The sequence below is a fragment of the Gossypium hirsutum genome, chromosome A05 (genome assembly GCF_007990345.1).
Source record: "Gossypium hirsutum isolate 1008001.06 chromosome A05, Gossypium_hirsutum_v2.1, whole genome shotgun sequence".
Taxonomy (NCBI): Eukaryota; Viridiplantae; Streptophyta; class Magnoliopsida; order Malvales; family Malvaceae; genus Gossypium; species Gossypium hirsutum.
Window position 1 is genome coordinate 63,480,291 of NC_053428.1, and position 13,766 is coordinate 63,494,056.

Sequence of the window (13,766 nt, forward strand, 5' to 3'; positions counted from 1 at the left end):
AGTTGTACAAAAATTAAATAGATCTAGAGAAGCCATTACTTAATACACTATGATTTTATACAGTCCATTATTTTTAATTTTTTAGCATTGGAACTCGATAACCATCTCAAATCGAGCACTAGATATTGTTTCACAGAATTGGAATATTCTAGAGTGCTGTGAAATTGAAACAATCTCGATTCCTTGAAAGTCCTTATACAATTTAAATTCACAAAGTCCTTAAGGAAAAAAAACCATGACTTCTCGAAGTTATGAAAAGACACATATCGCACCAGGAAATATCCTCCAAGTGACATGCTCTGTAATTTGTAATAGTTCCTTGCCTATGGAATTCTTTGTTTCATTTTCCATTTTCACTCCTTTGATACTAATCTATTAGTTATGACCTCTTTCTTTTCCATAGATGACAGGCAATCTTGAAATCCTTGTCGAATGTGATGTAACGCATCAAAGTCTTAACCTGATTTCCTTGTTCTTCTTTCTTTATATTACTTTTTTTTATGAAGACCAAGAATGAAACTCCAAATATGTTGACGACGTATGTCCCACATCCTCCCTATTAAAAAAGGTTCAATTTATATAAACACTAAATCCTATCCATTATTTGGGCAATACCTACGAGAGTTATAGAAATGTAACATCATTTGTTGTTTCCAATTTAACTCTCTAAGAGAATTTTTCATTTTCCAAGTTCCCTTACTTATTCCACTAAAAGCTTCCATTCATACTTCAGTAAAATTGGGTCGAAATGCTTACACCAAAAAGGTTAACGTAGAACGAAGAATATAATAACCGAATTGGAGTCCCACGATAAAGACATACATCGACTTAATTTCAGAACGGGAAATATTTTTGATGAATTAATTTTGAATTTCAATCATTTAGTTGCCATTTTTCATTTTGCAAATATTATAAGTGGATAAAATATTTTTAACAACAACAAGGTTATAAGATTTTACGCTTCACATAATTATTTCTATATTGTGGCACATACATATAACAGGTAGAGGAATCTGGTATAACTCATTCAATTTTGAGATACATGTGAATTTTTAACCATCAGCATAACAAGTGAATACACAACTTCAAAATATTAGAAAAATAGGACGACACACATAATGGATATGTGTGCTTGTAATGCAAGTGTACTATATCTCGCATTGCTTTTTCCATATGTTATTTGTGCCATATTATCGTCCTGGTGTTTGGTCTGGAGTAGAGGTAATAGTTCAGTCCTACTTAAAACACAGAATGACATGAAGGACAAAATCCTCTATTCAAAGACCTAAACCTAACGACAATTATAGAGAAGAGCATTCAGATATGGAATAATTGCCTTGCATTGATCGATTCACCATATCCACTGCTTAAGGATATAGGATTTGCTTCAGCTAACAAACGATTACAATACGTAACGGGCCCAAAATTGTTTTTTCTCTTTATTTTTTATATTTTTCCAAAAGCTTCCTTAAGATGTGTCATGAAATTTAAGCCCAGTGAAATTTTATTTAGTTGTACAGAAATTAAATGGTTCTAGAGAAGCCATTACTTAATACACTATGATTTTATACAGTCCATTATTTTTAATTTTATAGTATTGGAACTCGATAACCATCTCAAATCGGGCACTAGATATTGTTTCATATTGGTTAAATTGACACAAAAATAATTATTATAAACACTAAGTTCATTTCAATTATGTGGGATTGCAATGTTCTAGTGTGCTGTGAAATTGAAACATTTTGGATTCATTGAAAGTCTTTATACAATTTAAATTCACATTGCCTTTAAGGAAAAAAAACCATGACTTCTCGAAATTATGAAAAGTCACATATCGCGCTAGGAAATATCCTCCAGGGGATATGCTCTATAATTTGTAATAGTTCCTTGCCTATGGACTTCTTTGTTTCATTTTCCATTTTCACTCCTTCGATACTAATTTGTTAGTTATGACCTTTTTCTTTTCCGTAGAAGACAGGCAATCTTGAAATCCTCGTTGAATGTGATGTAACACATCAAAGTCTTAACCTGATTTCCTTGTTCTTCTTTCTTTAGATTACTTTTTTTTATCAAGATCAAGAATGAAACTCCAAATATGTCGACAATGTACATCCCACATCCTCCTTATTAAAAAAGGTTCAATTTATATAAATACTAAATCCTATCCATTATTTGGGCAATACCTACGAGAGTTATAGAAATGTAACATCATTTGTTGTTTCTAATTTAACTCTCTAAGAGAATTTTTCATTTTCCAAGTTCCATTACTTATTCCACTAAAAGCTTCCATTCATACATCAGTAAAATTAGGTCGAAATGCTTACACCTAAAAAGTTAACGTAGAACGAAGAATACAATAACCGAATTGGAGTCCCACGATAAAGACATACATCGACTTAATTTCAGAACGGGAAATATTTTTGATGAATTAATTTTGAATTTCAATCATTTGGTTCCCATTTTCCATTTTTCAAATATTATAAAGTGTGATAAAATCTTTTTAACAACAAGAAGGTTATAAGATTTTACGCTTCGCATAATTATTTCTACATTGTGGCACATACATATCACTAGTAGAGAAATTGCAACACCCCTTACTCGTATCCGAAGCCAAGACAGGGTTTGAGGCGTTACCAGACTTAAACATTCACAAACATGCAAAACCAGGCCATAAAATTTCATCTGAATTAAAACTTTTCAAACACAAGTAAATCGTCCCTTATACAGGCCTTTGAGGCCTAAAACATACATCGAGGTGGTTCGGGACTAAATCAAGAACTTTAGAAAGCTCTAGGAAAACTTAGAGAACTTTTCATGAAACAGGTCACATGCCCGTGTGGACACAGGGACATGCCCGTGTCCTTAGGCTGTGTAACTCTCTATTTATGATGTCAGCAAAACAAAGTTAACCGCACGGCTAGGCCACATGACCGTGTGCCAGGTCGTGTCCTCCACACTGTTGAGACAAATGGTCGTGTCTCTGCCTGTGTGGCTAGCACTTCAGCTATTTTCCAAGCCCTTTTATTACCATTAATACCTTACATACTTAAATACATTATAGACACATACAATGTAGCATCAAGTAAGTGATTAAACATCCTCCAGTAAGACTCAATTTTACTATTCATATGTCATCATACATGTGTTTTGCTTACTCATTTTATACCAAGTCTAAACACACCAAATTCATAATCAATTGAACATGTCATTTTGATTATTACTTATACATTTATACCATGCTTACCTAAGTCATTCCACACCAATTTCATGTTCAAGAATTATTAACTTTGCCATATCACACTTTTATTCTCTGATTATGATCACTTAGTTTGGTCATAAGACATTCATCAAGCATACATACCGTAATACTAACCATTCATATCAAACAAATATCATCACATGACCATATCACCAGGCATCAATACCTAAGTTAGATAAATAGGTTACAAGCCATAACCATCATAAGCCACATCTCATGGCTATACACAATGTACTATTATAAGTCAATATCTTGGCCAAAACATAAGAACACATATTAATAATTAAGTCCCTATACATGCAAGTCACTTGAAGACATTAAGATTCATCAATACTCCAAATGAGGTAGCTTGATTGTGTGAGGTTGCCTCCGACGATCTCCAACCCTGAGCTAACCTGTCAATACTAAAGAAATGGAAAGGTGGGAGTAAGCTTAAAGATTAGTAAGTCCATATGAAAATAATAAGCAAATTATCAACATGGTTCCATGGAAATATAATCATAATTACACTTTTACTTATTTTCTGGTCATGCTATTTTCTCGAGTCATAGTTACTAATTTATTTATATCTGGAGATATGAAACTCCAAATTAAGATTCATAAATTTTCCCCAAAACTAGACTCACATATCTTTTTACTATAAAATTTTAAGAATTTTTGGTCAAGCCAATAAGTACATTTTATTCTTTAAAGTTACCCCTATTCTGCTATTTGATAGATTCGACCTTTCTTTACTAAAAATCGATTATCTCATAATACGGGTTTTGATTAATGTTCTCGTCTATTTCCCTTGAAAATAGACTCATTAAGGATTTAGTCATACAAATCCTAGCCTATAATCATTTTTTTAAAAGTTCTATTAATTTTCTAAATTTGAGACAGGGGAGCCCGAAATCACTCTAACTCTGTCTCACAAAAGTTCAAATATCTCATAATAAGAAACTCTTTTGCTTGCACTATTTCTGTGACAGCCCAAAATTGACCCTAGTCGGGAAGTGGTTTCGGGACCGCTAAACCGAGTCACCGAAATGTTTGAATGTGATATTTATTGTCTAGAATATGTAATTATGAATGTGTGAAAATTTCAAGCTTTGAATTAGTCGATTGCATGTGAATTTAGTCAATAGGACTTATGTGAGAAAATTTTAAAATGTGATAGGTCAATGCGTAAGGACCTATTAGAGCATGTGGAAAAAGGGGGGACTTGCATGTCAAATTCAACCCCTACTAGTAGTGGCCGGCCATGACAAGCATGGTAGACCAAGTGTGATGGGCAAGACATGTCATAGACATGTCTTGTTGGTGCATCATGGGTGGAAAAAAATAAAATAAGGAGCATGGGCATAATAATGAAAGGAAATGTGATGAAAACAAAAAAAAAGGTGTGTGGTTGTCCCCCATTTTGCCGAAACTAGAAAGAAAAACAAAGAAAAAAATGCTCATCCTTTGGTTCATCCTTGGCCAAAAATTTTAAGGAGGAAGGAAGAAGAAAGGTTGAAGAGGTTCGGCCATGCATGTGACTAGGCTAAGGTATGTTTGGTGATGTTCCATGAGATGCATGCATATTTTAGTTGTTAGCTTGAGTTCTACCTAGCCCATGGTCTAAATCTTGCTATGTGATGGAAATGACACTCGGCCATGGATGCATCATTCTTGGTTGATGTTTGATGTTGTGGTGATGAGGCATGAAGATGAGTTAAGATTCGGCCTAGGTGGATTTTGTGTTAATGCCATTGCATGCTAAATATGAAGCTTGTTAATGATGCATGTGATGGTGGATTGATGATTCTTGAATCTCCTTTTTAGCATTTTTGAGTGAGCACACATGTGCATTGGTTGCTAGATGGGGAAGAATCGACTAGCAAGTTGTGTGCTAAGGCCGAATATAATTTTTGTAGGTTAATGAGTAATTCATGTGTTAAATTGATGGAAAGGGAGAGGATGCTTTACTAGTGTATATATGTGTGTATTAGCCAAGTTTTGAACTTGAAACAAAAGGGTGTTTAGTCAATACAAGTGACCATACTTGTAGAATGTATTAAGTGTTGAAATCGGCCCCAAAATGGACATGCATATTCGGCCAAGGGGGAAAATTGGCTAATGTTGAGTTTGATTCATGATTCCGTACATATGTGACTTTAATGTCTAATGTATAAATATGGGCTAAGTGCCTTGTGTTCCTCTTTTCGATGCTCAAATGATTAAATCAATTTATTTGTTTAATTAAGCTCAAGAGTAAAGCGGAAATAAATCCGATAAAGGGAAGGAAAAAGTGGTCGAATAGCTATCGGAATCGTTCGACAACACCCGAGGTAAGTTCTTGAGTAAGAGAGCTTAAATTAAGATTTGATTAGATCATGTTTTAAGCAAATCAAAATCATGCTCTTTGTGTGTGGCTATTGAGCCGAAATTGCAAGAATGATAAGTGTCTTGTGTTTGAGTTTTGCTAACGAAAATGAAATACGAATGTGCCATGATTTATGGTTAAATGTGCATGGTTATTTGAATGATGTCCGGGCTAAGTCCCGAAGGCTTTGTGCTAAGTGACCATATCCGGACTAAGATCCGAAGGCATTTGTGCGAGATACTAATTCCGGGCTAAGCCCGAAGGCATTTGTGCGAGTTACTAAATCCGGGTTAAGTCCCGAAGGCATTTGTGCGAGTTACTATAACCGGGCTATGTCCCGAAGGCATTTGAACGAGGAGCTATATCCGGTTAAATTCCGAAGGTACGTGATTTGGGAATGAATGATCTTGCTGTAAAAATTTCAGTTAATGCTCTAGAAACATCCCAACATTGAGGTATATTTCGTATGTGCTTGAATTTAGTGGAGCCCTTACAAATAAGTATTCGCTCAGTTGATAAACGAGCTACCGGCCTTTGGCTAAGTTGATCTTTTGTGTATGTACATAAGGGTTGGAAATGTGAAGCAAGTATGATATCGAAAATTTGTGCATATAAAATTATCCGTTTAGCTATATGAATGCTATACTTTGTTGTGCTGGAATTCCTTGCTCAAAACTTACTAAGCATAAATTGCTTTGCTCCTCTGTTTTATAGATTTGGTTCTCCAGCTATCGGGCTCGGGATCTTGAAGTCAAAGTCGCCCACACTATCAAAGCCGCCCCCTTTTGGTACAATTTTGGTTGAACTTCGAAATGGCATGTATAGGACTACCCGTTTGTTGTGGGTCGTGGACCCTTTGGACTTGTAAAATTTTGGATAACCATGCGAAAATGGCTTATATGTGTTTGAGTATAATGTTATAATCATTTGGTGTGGATATGCTTGATAAGTATTGGCCATGGGAATGGTTAATCACTTTCATAAATTGTGCTATTTATGCATAAAGGGCTAGTTGAATCATGGAAGCCATGAAATAGGTAAAGTCTACCTTAAAGGTAGATGCTGACAGCAGCAGTGATGTAGATTTGGAAAATCACTAAAAATAGTAGGAAGGGAATTAAATAGTGAATAAATTTTGTAAACAAACCTTGATGAATCTACTTTCATAGGAATGTAACGAAACAATCATATGGACAGTATGTTAAGAGATATTCAGGTTCTCGTGAGACAGGGTCAGAACGATTTCTGGATTTCCTGTTCCGACTTTGGAAATTCATTATAAATTAACCAGAGATAATTAGGAGTCATACCATATATGTATAGATTCCTCTCTGAGTCTAGTTTCTATAGAAAGAAACGGAATCAGTATTGAAGCTCTGTGCAGGGAGATATCCAGGTCGTAATGCGCAAAGGTCAGTGTAGTCGATCCCTGTAACATGGGAGAATTTGACTAATAAATTGTACTAATTGGCCCGACCAAAAATTCTAGAAAACCATATGTAGATGGGCACATGAGTCTAATTTCAGGGAAAAATCACGAAACTGATTTTCGAGTTGTGAAACTCAAGATATGATTTTTAAAGCGACTAGTACGCAGATTGGCAGTATCTGGGAAATATTTTTATAAGGGGTTTAAAGTCTGTTAACGCCTCGTGTTCGACTCCGGTGTCGGTCTCGGGTTCGGGGTGTTACAATTTCTTCTATATGAAACTAGATTCAATAAGATTTAATCTCATGTCTTACTTAGTCTCTAATTCAATTTCAAAAATTTTTGGTGGATTTTCAAAATAATATAAATACTAATGTCCAACACTGTCTTAGTACAATATAATGGTAGCTATCATAGGTTCATTTTCAACTAATCATGAACTTACCATTTCATGGATTTCATGTTCAATTTCACAAAGACATTATAACATAACAATAAAGATTATTCATCATTCATACCCTTTTTGGCTTACTTATCATATACACATATATACTTGCTCATCATAAATCGATCTTTACCAAGGCATTATTCATAAGTTTAGCATACGTACCTGTACTTCTCGTTGTGTATCATATAACCATACCTCTTTAACATGCCCTCCTCGATACTTTCATCACATTCATTACATTACCCGTTGACCACTAGGAATACTATTGGATTCGCGAAAACTTGCACCTAAGTGCCACATATACATACGTAGCCAAAGCTACCTCATAACATGTATACATCCATAATGAACTTGGACCTCTCAACGAGCTCAAATGTTACATGAATCGCATCCATTATGAACTCGGACCTCTCAACAAGCTCGGATGGCACATATATAATGAACTTGGACCACTCAACAAGTTCAGATTCTCACATATATCACGAACTCAAACCGCTCAACGAGCTTGGATTTCTAAATTCCAAGTGACATGTCACTTGTATCCTAAACTAGTCCTATGGTTCAAACGGGGTTTTTCTCATTGCACATAGCATCTCCATCGTACTTCCTCATAATGTCATGGATAACAATCATAATATTATTCATGCTTACAAATTCACCATTCTCATATTCATGAAATAAACGTGGCATTGCTCATAATTACATTTAGGCGTTTGTCACATAATATAATCATCATATCAACTATATAAATATTCACCACATAATGTTCACACATCAATTTGAGTTCAAGCATAAAATATGATATTATTGCATTATTATTGACATACGAACTTACCTCGAATGCGAGCACGGCTATATATTCCGATTTAGTCCATAATCTCATTCATTTCAAATCTATACCCGAATCTCATTTTCCTTAAACTATAATATCACAATTAGCTTACTGATTAGTCACATTATTCATATGGGTCCAAAAATCATATTTTTACAAATTTACATTTTGACCCCTAAACTTTCACATATTTGTACTTTTTTCCCAAGGCTCGTAAAATGATTTTTATTCAATTTCCTTGCATTTTAAGTCTAACCAAATCATATTAATAACTATAGTATCCCCTAATTTCCACTAAATCACACTTTTATAACAAATTTTGTAACTTTTACAAAACGGTCCTTTTTGACAATTTCACCGAAAATCACTTAGTAAAAGTCGTTTATTTAACACCCAACATTCATTTTCTACCATTATACATCAAAACACCTGCATTTCATCCATGGGTAAATTTTTAAACACAAACCCTAGCTCAAAATAATGGTGGAAATAACTAAATCGAGTTTCTAAGACTTTAAAAATGTAAAGAACATTAAAAACGAGGCTCAGGATCACTTACAAATGAGCTTGGAAGCTTGAACATAAATCCTAGCCATGGCTTTCTTTAACATTCGGCTGGATGGGGAAGAAGTTGAGCAATTTTGGCTTAATTTCTCTTTTTTACAAAATGACTAAAATGCCTTTAATGACTTTCTTTGAAATTTTACCTAACCATGTCCATTTTTGTCCAAATTTTTAGAACTTGGTCAAATTACTCTTTAAGGACCTCTAATTTATTATTCAATTCAATTTCATGCTTAAAGCTTCTAGAACTCAAGTTTTACAATTTATTCAATTTAGTCCTTAAAGTCCAATCGAGCACCTTAGACATAAAATTTCTTCGTGAATTTTTTACACAAGCATATAAACATGTCATAAGCCTTATAATAATCATAAAATAATTATTTCTAATTCACATTTGTGGCCTCGAAACCACTGTTCTGACTAGGCCTTAATTCGGGATGTTACAACTCTTCCCCCTTTAGGGATTTTCGTCCTTGAAAATCTTACTAGAAGTGTGGTTCGGTTTTCACATAAACTTCATTATCTCATAATCATTGCTAAAAAACCTTTACTGAAGCTATGTTTAATACTTAGCTCTTTAATTTCTCATACTAAAGTCATGAACAATTATGTGTTATAGAACGCATCAATCGAATCTTTGACTTCTATCAAAGAACTCATGTATACAAGGGTCGAACCCATACCGTCATAGAATATGTATATACATATCATACTTGAATCCTCTCGGATTAAAATGGCATAGCTAGCCCGATCATCATGGCCTTAAGTTCTTTATCATTTTATACAGCCCTACAGTTTACTAGTTCAACCTTTGGTCATCATTAAAATTCAGAGCCTTAATTAGTTTTTTCAATAATTCACGATATAAATCCCGTATCTCAATTTGATTAACAAAAACTAGCTTTTTAAGAAATTCAACAATCTCAAACATACTTAATCCCATAAGTCTGATGAGCGAAAATTCAGTACTTACTGACATGATTTACAGATTCATCAATTACTTAACAACGTGTCACATAACATCTTTCTCTTTCAAAGATAGGAATAATCCCTATATGAAATATATAGTAATCTCATTCTCAGAGATCATACCATGACTAACTTTTCATCCTTTAACAATTCAAGTCAGCTACACTATCTCAACTTCAGTCTTTCTATGATAGCAGATACTTTAAGCTATCTCACTCCCCTTCTTGTCTTAAAACACATCACTAAGAATCGAGATGTCTTTGCTCATTGAAGACTAAACCAGTTCAAAGGCTTCGGTTAACAATATTCTCATCTATTCAAAGCGTTACCAACATGTAGTAGACTATTCAACTTTCACATGATGAAAACTTTATCATTCAAAGCAGCTTTAAATCGTATCAAAATCTTCTAAGATATATACAATTTTCATTTAGACTATCTGTCTTTTACCCAGAGAGATAAAATACTATTCTCAAACTTGGGAAAAAATTTTGGACATAAATATCCCATTAAATCTTTCAAGCAATAACCCATACAAACTGAACAACCTAGTCGGTCTTAATTATTACTTGATTATGTTTCAGGAAATCCTTCCTTTTCAGTTGACAAAACGATTTAACATGTAATCATGCAAAATTTACTCATCATACTAATCAAAGTCCATTTCAATTGCATTATCTCAAGGTAGTATAAATGTTCTCAATCGAAGATATTAACTTGATTAACTTTCTTAAGAAAAGAAATCAATCATACAAGCTAATACTATCAGTTTCACCATTTATGCCTTTGTCGATGTCAAATCCTTCACGAAGATTTAGAAAAATCCAGATACTAGAATTACTACATTACTATGATTAAACCAGAAGTATAGTCACACTTGACATGATTATCACAACTGAAGAACACACTGTAGTTATGAGTTGTGATTGATAAATTCCAGAATATAGACAACAAGAAAACCATGATTAAGAAGTCCAAGATGATAGAAATCCAAGATACAAAAATCCAAGATACAAAAATCCAATATACAATACCGTACCAATAGATCGAGAGCAGAACTCTTAAGAAAATATGAAAGATCTCGATAATTTCTCAAAAAAAAAAGTCCAGAAGAATACATCATTCAAACCCATGGAATTAAATGCTTCAAGGATAATGTACCTTCCCATATATATCGAATAGAATATCAATTAGAAGAAACAAAATCATAACATCAGGTACATTATCTCATAAAATCCCAACAGACGGAATGTAACAGAATACCAGAGAGAAATAGAGCAGTGCTGATGTAACACCCCTACCCCGTATCCGTCGCCGGAATAGGTAAAGGGGCATTACCGGACTTGAAACTCATATCAGAACAGTAAAAATTTCGAATATATATATATATTTTATAAAGAACATTCCTTTAGGTAAATACTAAAGACAGTCAGGGATACAATTTAACTTCTATAAGTACACATTCAAAAGATGCCATTTTCGCATGGCTTATATACATTAACCAAAATATTCTTCGGCCACTGGTCTATTCTTCACATGCCATAGAATAATTCAAAACATAACAGTAACAAGCAGTGGATAGTGATAGTGTGACTAGTTGCTGACGATCCCCGAGCCTGTAGCTTCCAAATGAGATCTATAAAACAGAGGAAACAAAGTAAACGGAGTAAGCATTACAATGCTTAGTAAGTTTTAAGCATGTTAACAGATAACAATCAAATTATAACATAGTTGTTCGTATCTTTATTTCACTCTTCCTTCGGGTATACCATCCCTTTACCGAATATGCACATCTCATCATATATAATAGGCAGATAAATTCTCACTTGATAGTGATCTCTTATAAACATAGGTACATTACATGTTTTCACCTAACTTTCCACATTGACCAAACGCACAATAATTAAGCTTTGAATACATATTTTATTCAGCCTATAATTCCTTTATAAGAAACTGGACTAATTAAGCTTTGAATACATATTTTATTCAGCCTATAATTCCACACCAAAAATTTATAGTGATTTTCTAAAATCACGTTACTGCTGCTGTCCTAAGCAAATTATTACAATTTGCTCTTAAATTTCCAAGTCCAAACACTTATGAACTTACCATTTGAGTTTAAGACATATCATGGCCACATCATATCTTATTAAATCAACTCATTATGTCCTATTATGATTGAATTTACTCAACGTTTAATCACTTAAAACTTACCTCGGAAGATGCCGAACGATTACGACGGCTATTCGATCACTTTTTCCTTTCCCTTATCCAACTTTGATCCTCTAGGCCCTTGAGCTAAATCAAACAATTTACTTCCCAAATTAAACATAGTCATACGAAATCCATATACATTTTATACTAGCCGAAATATACCATCAAGATATACTTTACTCACATAATTTACTTTGGCCGATCATGTCTAATGTTTTGTAGCTTAATAAATTTAACATACATTATGTATTTATAATATTTGTGCAGCCAATTATCCATGGTCATACACACACAATCAAAAATAAATACCAAATTTTCATATCCTTTATGCCCTAAGCCGAATACACTTGTCATGTTCACCTACATTTTTCAAGTACAACATTCTCATATTCGGCATTAGTATCAAGCATAATAGCCAATTCTTCCCACCTTGAATCTATGCATCTATTTAATCATAGTTTGTTCAAGCACTCATACAACAAGATACATCCAATTTAACAAGAAACAAAAACCTTATTTAATACAATTAACACCGAATTCCTCATGTAAAAAGTACCATTGCCGAATATCATTTAGTTCACCTTAATCCATCTCATGATCGAATGCCTTTAAGCTTAATATCATGGTATCGTAACTCAACATTTATCAATATGTCATTAACAAAATATGCTCATATCAAATTTACTCCCAATTACATCTCAAAATTCAACAAGCTTATAACTCATTAATAATTAAATTCCATTTCAAAGTATCAAAACATTATCAAATGTATACTCATCCTAAATGACCGAATGCACATTAACTAAGCACTTAACAATTTTCTTTAGCCATTGAACTCATTCGGCAATGATAAGGACAAATTTAACAAACCTTAAATTTAACTTATAATTGTACATATCTCATTCAAAACACCCACACCAATTTATTATCCAATCAACCATATCCGAAAACCTATCATACAATTAAAACCCTTGTGCAAATTATTATTCACTATAATACTATGGCCGAATCCCTCAATTAGCTAACATAGCCTCTTGTTTTCAATCTAAACATGTATATACAACCTAAATCCCTCTTTTAACACATAATTCACTATCTTGGAACTCATTTCCTAACTAATTTAACTTAGTCCAAAGCCGAATGCTATTTGAGCATTAAGCTTATGTTCTTTTCATTATTAAGCAAGTATTATAACTCAACTAACTTCATTAGCCGACTACTCAAGCTCATTTGAGCCACATATAGTAATTTAGTTTGTTTATACTCAATTAGAAACATTTCTCCTCACAAATTAGCAAAACATACACAATGTAACCCATTGAGCTCATGATCGAATGCTTCATGCATCACAAACACAAAATCACATACATGGGTCATTTTAGGAGCTTTGAAACCAATTTAAATTTCTCAAAATCCAAAGAAAAACATATGAAATCATACCTTAATTCCCAACACAAGATGGCCGAATGCCTTAGGTGTTCTTCCTTCCATTTTTCTTTTTCCTTTCCTTATGGTTTCGGCAAGATGAAAAAAAGATGATGGGACTTTGTTTTTATCACCACCACTAATATAAATTTATTATTATACATAATTCCCACCAATTAAAAATGGAGACAAGAGAACACATTGTTACATGCATGTGTTGGCCGACCATTTACATTCAAAAATGGTCTAATTGACATGCAAGTCCACATTTTTGAATAC